Below are 8,023 nucleotides of genomic sequence, written 5' to 3' on the forward strand. Positions count from 1 at the left end.
CAGGCTATTAACAGAATATTGTAATTATGCAAGACCAGGCAGCTGAACAGATTTTTATTCCAAGAATGTCTAACTACTGCTGTAATCCAAAGTCTAATAACTAAAGCAATGTAGCATAGCTACTGTAAATCCCAAGGGTATTTACATAAGTAGCTGCAGTATATTTAAATTAGTATATTTAAATGTATCAGTCGCTATCTGGGAGTCAGAGCCTGAAATTCTGCAGGATTCAGGGATCATCTTTGCTCACATCTGCAACGACAGGACCAAAAGCTGGCGGCACATGTAAAGTAGAAAAACAAACCCAAGGTCACACAGTAGCTTGGAAGAAAACGGAACAAACCACATCTCTGCAGTTGTATCCAGACCTCCTCCAGGCTGAGTAGACAGCAGATTGCCTTTGCCACAAAAACCAGGTGCTGCTGATGCTGTCTAGGCCACAGTGTCCAGCCAGTGCAGCTGGTGTTCCTGTTCTTCCTTGGATGGCCCAGCTGTGGTGGGCTGGATGGAGCAACGCTGCGCAGACAGAAGAGTTAGCTGCATCTCTGGCTGGAAGCAGCAAGTCCCATCGCTGCCAAGGCCAGCCCTTCGGGACTAACCTGGACCAGTGGTGTCCCAGCACCACCCACCTCCATCCCCCAGTACCAAACTGGGACCGCTGGGATCTGTCACCTTCATCCACCCATGAGCTACCCCGAGCTATCCCACCATCAATTCCGCAGGTCCCTGTGTGCCCTGGTGCCATCTGAGGAGGTTGGTATCTGGCTCTTGGTAAGAACAGTACAATGCATCAAGGATTTCAGTGAAGAGATATCGAAAACAGCTAAAGATTGGTTAAAGTAGACACAGTGTTTATGGACAAATAAAGGAAATGGTATGAGAAAGCTAAAGTGAAGTATCTAAGAGTAATCGGCTTCTTTAAATTGGTGCAAAGGCATCAGTCTAGGAGGAACACTGTTAATCTGACAAGTGCTAAATGCACTAAGAACATCAGGATGGAAAAATTGTTTAAAAGGCTGGGAAAGAAAGGTTGAAAGGTTAGGAGGAGGCCAGATCTAGCCTGAAATGTTCATAATAGGATTTAATAGGTCCAAAATCTTTTAGCTTAGTCTTACAGGGATGCAGAGCTTATATGATCTTACTGTCGTGTGTATGTGGGTGGCACTGTCTTCCTCAAAGATTTCAAATACCTTTCTCATTCAAACTCATCTAACATTTTCTCTTCTCTTCATAGTGTTCTGTTTGTATAAGATTCCTGAAAATCAGCAGTAGATGAAAACAAAGATAAATTGCTGCCTCAACTAATGGGGAAGATTACAATTAACACTTCGTGAAGCCTCAGAGAACCTAAAAAAAAGAGAGTTGCCATTTAAAACTAGGCTGTGCACACAGTTATTTAACAAACTCTCAGGACTTTCCCAGTTCTCATGGAAGGACCTGAATTCACGAGCACATCTCTGGGCAAATGAACTGTCTTCTGCTCCAGTTCATGCGTTACCTGCTTCTCTCCCTGGAACCACTTGCACAAAGCTGTGTTAGTGGCAATGATGATAGGACCTGGCTGATCTCAGGCCAAGCTAGTGGTGCTGAATGGCACAAACTCCCTCTCCATATTTGCACATTCCCATAAAGTCACCCAGGGAGGACAACTATGGATGACCACAATGTCATTTTTACAGGTTCCCTATTCAGGACCTAACAGCACTTTAATGGAAACGTCCTTTGGTGATCTATAAATCACTGTTTATCACTCTGGGGGCCTCCACAGTCACTGAGATAATGCACCGGTGTTATAATATTGATCGATGGATATCTCCTCCCCACCCTCAGCTCCATCAAGCAGACTGCTCTCTCACGCGTCAGGAATGAAATACTGTGGTGCAGAAGATGGAATTTGGAAACCGTCCATTCACAAGCTCTCAGCAAGATGTCCGGTTTTAACCTGAAATTAAGAAGGTAATTTCCTGAGGAGTAATGCTTTTTTCTCTGCCAGGGCTCTAATTGCACACAAACAATAAATAAAGAGCTTTGTTTGGGGCTTTTAACATTTTTATTTTATGAGGTTTTATATGACTTCAGCACTGCTTCAAATGAGGCTGTAATCCTTGCCAACAGACCCAGAAGTGCAATAGCTGTCTTCTGTGAGCATAGACTTGGTCCTCAACTCCAGAATGTCAAAGTTCTTCTCATACTTATTCTGTGAGGTAGAGAAATACCATCTTTCAAAAGGAAACAGTAGCAAAAGAGGATAAGGAACTTCACCATTTTCCCAGAGGAAACTTGTGATGAAAATCATCTCTCATTTAACATCACTTCTTTAACCACCCACTCCTGAGGATTTCAAAGCCCTTTGCAAACTGGGACAAATTAATCAGATCCCTGGAAGAGGTTTGTTCTTTCTGCCCTGTTTTCTCAGATAGTGGGTGAGATGAAACGTGGGAAAATTAATTGGCATGGTGAACAGCACTACAGCAAAGGAGCTGCTGTGTTGCTGCGAACAGGACTATCCAAAATCCAAGTAAACCATGAGCTCTCAAATCCTCCCACATGAGCACAAACAGTAAAACCAATTTCCTTGTCCTTCCATAGCATCTCTAAACCAAGACCTTACCCAAAACTCCACATGGTCTGGTGGCCAACAGCTCCAGTATTATGTCATTTTGCAGCTGGTGGCATCTAAGGTTTTCAGTGGCTATATGGTCTCAAAATCCTTAGTACAGCTTGGAAAGGGACTCATTTCCTTCAAATGCAACTCTGTGCCAACCCCTCTGTATTAAAGCCTGGCCTCTACCTCAGTAGAGAGTCTTCCAGGCTTCTTTTCCAAGGTCTTTGATTTTTGTTTTTTTGACCATTTCTTGAGTTTCACAGGATGGAGATAAGGAGAAACAGGGATAGAGGAAGGATGGGTTGGAGCAGGAAAATGCAGATTAGTTCTTAGGGAAATTTTCAGACTCTTAGGCTGTGCTAATCTCTCCTGAGATACATGAGTGAACATGTCACTGGATCAAACTGGAGGACACAAAGCTCTCCAAAATGCGTCTGCAGAGTCCTGAGTTAGCCAAACCGATAGGACAGAGTTCCCGATAGTGCAAACATCTACTCCATCTTTTGAGGAGCTGACTGAAAAACGAGATGACCATGGGGAGTTTTAGAGATATTGAGGTGGCCTGAAGAGCAGAAAGGTGTATTAAGGTGCATTACGGGGTTCTACAACTGTGCCAGGGGATACTTAGCAAGCATTGAACTCAACAGTGGTAAAAGTCATTGGTGGCTTTACCAGGAAAGCCCACTGGTAATTGACACTCTAGTTTTGTTTTCTGTTTGTTTGTTTGTTTTTAATTTCTACATGCACACTATTCTACTCTCGCTGTGGATTTTAGCATGGCTCTCACGGTAGAGACCACCACTCCCTGGTGGAGAATTAAATCCTCACCACCACTCCACCTCATCCGTTTCCCAGAGTCCATGACACCGAGAAGAAACCTGAAATACTGCTCCTCTCCTCTCCATTATCACCATATCCTGCAGTCAGCAGTTCAGGTGACAGGAAGACTCTACTATCTCTTGAGGAGGTGTTAGTTTTATCTGGGAGCCGTTCTCAGACGTGGGACAATGAATCATACAGGACAGGCCACTGCCATCTGACAAAGCAACCTACAGCCAGAGAGAGCAATCAGCAGGTCTGCCAGTGGTATATCTCTGAATGGAGCTGAGAGGCTGTTGGCCATCTTCAAATCAAGCTATGTGACCCTTGAGGGCTTTGTCCCATTCCTCTTTCTTCTGATGCAATTTTTAAGTCCCTGCTAGTAAGTCCTGTCTCGTAAGTCTACTCCAAAGGACCCCGTATAGATCCCCTGAGGGCCTGGATGCTTTATTTCTTGGTGATGAAGCCCCACTTTGTGGACATCCCATAGCTGTTCCCTCACTGCCATGTGGTACCTGGGGTCCTGATCTGCTTCATGGCTGTTCCCAATGGAAAAATCTCCAGGGCTGGTGGGCATTGTTTGGGCAGAGCCAGATGGAGTCGTTCAGGAATCACGGCAACAAAACTCCTTCCTTGCAAGTGGTCTGGCCAGACTGGGTAAGTGTGCTTTTTTTTTGGGATACAGAGAAAATTCAGGCTTGCAGGGCTGTCAGTCAGCTCCATTTTTAAAGTACTAAATTCACACATAAAATGCTTGGCGTGTTTTGAAGAGAAACGTAATCTGTGCAATTTCTTTGAAAAATTATGGACACTGACATTTTACACCTGTAATTATGATAAAAGCTCTCAGCGCAAGCCTGTGAATGTTTCCAGTGAATAAATCATCTTAACCCCTTGCTTTTAGGAATTTAGGGATCAGCCCTTGGCTATAAATTAGGAGCAAGTGATAATAGCTCTGCTCACAGCTGCCGTCTCCTGCTTTGGAGATGAAACACACCACGGAGGCAGCCGGAGTGGCCACAGAGCCCCCCCCAGCTCCTGCCACACCACTCACTAATGTGAACATAGCCTCATGGCAACCTGGCAAAGTCAAAGTAAAACTCCATGCTGTCATTTTCCACATCTCAGCAGACAGGAAATGCCTTACCTTACGGAGAGACCACCTGAAAAAACATCCCGCCTGCAGGCACTGGGCATCCCCTGCTACATCTGCTGAGGACCTGGTACAAGCATGCAGTACATGCACTTGCAGACCAGTAAAACAGTAATGCCTAGGTCATATTCAGCAGATTCCCTTCGTGACTGAGATAGAAAAACACCTCCCTCCCTTATGTTTTTCCTCTCGGAAAACTTATGAGGGTACTTGGAGTAAATAACACTATGTGATTTGAAAGCAGATAGATCTGCTCAGAGATCTATCCTGTTCAGAGCTTTGCACCGTTGTTCATTTCTTATTATTTTTATTGGTTTTATGTTAATGCATTCATTTAATATTAGTATTTATTATTTTATTATAAGCATTCCTCTTATTATTATCACCACTCATATTTTTGCTCAGCTCCGAGAACAAGTATTTTTCAAAAGCTCTTTGCATCCTTGAAATACCTAAGGTGAGACATATGGGGCCATCTGTTGAGTCCTCCTTCTGCAATGTAAGCCCTCCCGGTCTCACGTCTTGTTGCCTGTGCAAAGGGAAGGTTTGAATCAGAGAAGCAGGAAAAATAATGTGCAGTGAAGGTGCATTTCACATCAACAGAACAGTGCAGAAGGGGCAACACAAACCAGCAAGCAAGGAGATGAGTCCTGATGGAGCATGAATAGGGAGGAGCACAGGAGGGAGAAGAAAAATCCAGGCAATTACTATGATACTTACAGGGGACGTATAAAAAGGATGGAGAGGGACTCTTTACTCAGGTTTGTAATGAAGGGGCAAAAGGGAATGAATGGTCTCATCTCTTAGTCTCACGTGCAAAGGCAATAGTTAAACTTCACTCATAATTTCCACAGGAATGGTTATTGTGGAAAAGCAGCATTTCACTAACACCTCTCATTTGGAATTTTTAATTATTACAGAGTTTCTCATCTCCTTTGGAAAAAAAAAAAATAGAGGTAAAGCAGACAGAAAATTTATTTTCTTAAAAATGTGAAGCACATCTAAAAGGATGATTTTACCTCTTCATGCTGTCCACAATTTTGGAACTCTTTTCCGCTGGTGGCATCTGAAAAAGACAGAAAAACATTGGGAGAAAAGTGTGATTTTTTAAATGACAGATGACTTTTTTCCCACTTGAAAAAGTTCCATTAAATTAAAAAAAAAAAAACAAAAAACAGTCTAAAACACACCGAAGATTTGTTTTCTTCTCTTTTTCCAGAATAAAGGAACATTTCAGCAGAAACCAATTCCACTTGGTCTGGTTTTGACACCAAAATGGGTTGAGACCATCTGGTAGAAGATGCTGTGGAAGAGTGGAGTTTTTCCTGAGTACTGAATCCCACAGCTGTAGTAACATCAGCCTAGTTCACCCCCTGCTTTTTGTCCCCCAAAACAGCACCGAGGTGGGGCCCAGACACTGGAATCACCACTCCATGGGCTGTTCCCGGAGTCATTTTGGCCCGACTTTATGTGGTTTTAGTTTACATCCTCCAGTTTGATAGCAACAAATCTGGAGTCAGGGGGCTCCATGAAATAGGTGTGTGCTTAGTGTGGCCTGCAGCACACAGGGTGCTGGATGCAGCTCTGCCTGCATCCCGTGATTGCAGCCCAGAGCCTTCTGCTGCCTTGGGCAGAGGTGGCCACAGGGTACTTGCCATCCCACGGTCCAACAGTAGCACCTAAATGCCTCAGCATGCAGGACAAGGGTTTTAAAATAATAAAACAAAATTAAATTAAAAATGAAAATAAAAATAATAAAAATAAAATTAATAAAAATAAAAATAAAAATAAAAATAAAAATAAAAATAAATAAAAATAAACTAAAACAAAACAAAACAAAACAAAACAAAATAAAATAAAATAAAATAAAATAAAATAAAATACAATACAATACAATACAATACAATACAATAAAATAAAATAAAAGCCCTTCAAAGAGATGAGGGCAGTAAATGGCAAGGCAGCAGAGCAGTGGTAGTGCTCTAAGTGTCTGCAGGCAGACAGGCAGACAGGTCCCCCTTCTCCTTATTCTAGCTCTGGCTCAAGGTTTACAGCAGAGGCGGCGTGCTATCATGTTAACTTGGCCTGTTTGCCAAACTAATTACAATCTGCTCTATTGACTCAAGCTAACAAGTTAATTGACTGCTTTTTGTGGCTTTGGTACACCACAAGCCTAACTGTCCTCTTAGGTAATGGGAGTGTGGGTGTGATAAAGCAGTACAGCCAGGGCTGCAAAAGTCTGTCCAGGGAATATTTGGCTTGAGAGGTTTTCACCACCCTGGATGGGCTGCCAATTAAGTGTCAATTGCTGTAAAGTCTAGTTTGGAAAGAGTAAATTCCATCAACATTTAAATAATAATACGAAAAGCCATGTTGCCCTGCATGGACTGGCTAAGCAGAACCGAAGTCTCTTTGCTCTAACATTTTAAAATCTTACTTTTGCCTTGAATTCTGAGTTGGCTGCAGACTTCCTTGCCCGAATCTCAGCACTCTGCAAGCTGCCTGATCGTCTCAATCACAGTGGCACGCAGAAGTCCCTGCTGAGATTAGGGCACCTGGATGCTGCACACCAGCTGCTAAAAAGGTTTCAGCCTCCAGGAATCTATGGCACAATCTGAACAAGAAAAAGAAAAAAAAAAGGGCAAGATAACAGCATGACTGTGCGAGATACTTTATATATATGTGTGTGTATATATATGATATATATACATATCGAAGCATGTTTTGAAGGAGGTCACTATCATCAGGTGGGAAGTGGCAGGGTTTCCCAGTGGCTCACAGCAAGCCAAGGAAACAAGAATGGTCACACTGGGACAGAGAAAGGGTTTTGCGTGGCTGGGTGTATCATCATAAATTCTGGCATAGTCTAGCCCCTGGCAGAAACCTTGTTTATATCAATACGAGTGCCACAAGTGCCCCAGGACGTGTGCTGTACTCATAAATTCGTGCCCCCACCAGCAGGGTGCCCGTGATAATTCCTGGTGGGGGCAGACCATGGCTTTGGCTGTCTCCTCTGCCTGGTTTTCTTTGGAAGGAGCTTGTTTGCACGAGTGAACACTGCCAGGGAGGGCACTGACAACTGATCTGTGTAGCTAATTGTGGGAGAGTGCTCAGGGCAGGGCCTGACCTGTTACAAACGCCATCACTTGTACTTCTGGCTTTCCCCAAACCCAGCAGAAGGCGGTGATGGTGAGGAGGGAAGGGCTGGGCATCGAATTCCCACCTCCCCTACACTACCCCAGCGTTTTATTCCTTCAACCCCGCTGGGGAAGCTGACTCCAAATCCTCAGTTTTGGGGTGCCTGATTCCCCCTGAAGCCCTTCCAGGCGACTCCAGCCCCTGCACTCCCCATGCCCCAGCAGCTCCCGTGCGGACACGCAGCATCTTCCCCCGGGAATCCCGGCAGGATTCCCGCTCCCGCTCTGCAGGTGGAGGAGCTGCAGCAC

At 44.1% G+C, this 8,023-nt stretch overlaps 1 long non-coding RNA gene across 1 annotated transcript; it reads right to left on the bottom strand.

Moving 5' to 3' along the window:
* Positions 1-969: 969 nt before the first annotated feature.
* Positions 970-7,125, bottom strand: LOC310899436. The gene is made up of 4 exons (XR_014584288.1): positions 7,015-7,125; positions 5,597-5,643; positions 5,030-5,106; positions 970-2,197 (listed from the first exon to the last, which is right to left on the bottom strand). It is a non-coding gene; the product is annotated as an uncharacterized lncRNA (long non-coding RNA).
* Positions 7,126-8,023: the final 898 nt, after the last annotated feature.

Source organism: Anser anser (assembly GCF_964211835.1).
Source record: "Anser anser genome assembly, chromosome: 4".
NCBI classification, from domain to species: domain Eukaryota; kingdom Metazoa; phylum Chordata; class Aves; order Anseriformes; family Anatidae; genus Anser; species Anser anser.